This window comes from Hakea prostrata, chromosome 5 (assembly GCF_041222555.1).
Source record: "Hakea prostrata isolate BN-2017 chromosome 5, UWA_Hpros_2, whole genome shotgun sequence".
Taxonomy (NCBI): Eukaryota; Viridiplantae; Streptophyta; class Magnoliopsida; order Proteales; family Proteaceae; genus Hakea; species Hakea prostrata.
The window spans coordinates 42,580,393-42,581,214 of record NC_142604.1 but is presented as its reverse complement, the minus strand read 5'-3'; the positions used below and the strand labels follow the sequence as shown (position 1 = coordinate 42,581,214).

The 822-nt window shown below is 37.8% G+C and overlaps 1 non-coding gene across 1 annotated transcript; it reads right to left on the bottom strand.

The window, feature by feature from the left end:
* Positions 1-312: 312 nt before the first annotated feature.
* Positions 313-419, bottom strand: LOC149016009 (small nucleolar RNA R71). Its single transcript, XR_016173761.1, has one exon. It is a non-coding gene; the product is annotated as a small nucleolar RNA R71 (small nucleolar RNA).
* Positions 420-822: the final 403 nt, after the last annotated feature.

Here is an 822-nt window from a genome sequence, read left to right as displayed (position 1 = left end):
ATAAAGCATCCACGTGTAGCAGCTAACAATTTTGAAATCAAGCCTGCTATCATTACAATGGTGCAAAATAATCAATATTCTGGATTGCCTAGTGAAGACCCAAATCTTCACATTGATGGGTTCTTGGACATTTGCGACACATTCAAGAGCAATGGTGTTACTGATGATGCCATAAGATTGAGAATGTTCCCTTTCTCATTAAGGGACAACGCTAAGAGTTGGTTGCATTCTCTACAACCAGGATCCATCACTACTTGGGATCAAATGGCTCAAAAAATTTTGGTAAAATTCTTTCCACCATCTAAGACTACTAGTTTATTAACAGATATTTCTATTTTTTTGCAGTATGATTCGGAAACACTATTTGAGGCATGGGAAAGATTCAAAGACTTGCTAAGGAAATGTCCACACCACAGAATATAGCAATGGAAGCAAGTTCAACTTTTTTTATGATGGTCTATCTAATTCTACAAGAACATTAGTAGATGCTGCAGCAGGAGGATCAATCATGAACAAGGATTCAACATAAATTTTTGATCTTTTGGATGTTATGGCCTCAAATGCATATCAAAGGCCAAGGGATAGAGTTGCCCCAAGAAGAGTTTTGTAGAGGAATGAAATTGATCCCATGACAGCCATAGCCATCCAACTTGAAGCATTAACAAAGCAAATAGGGTTGTTAGCAACTCAAGGCACCAAACCTCCAGCTGTGATATGCAACTATTATGAGGGAACACATTATAGCAATGAATGTCAGATGGCTAATCCTTTTGAGCAAAATCAGTTAGAGCAAACAATATGTGGGGAACTTTAACCGACAGA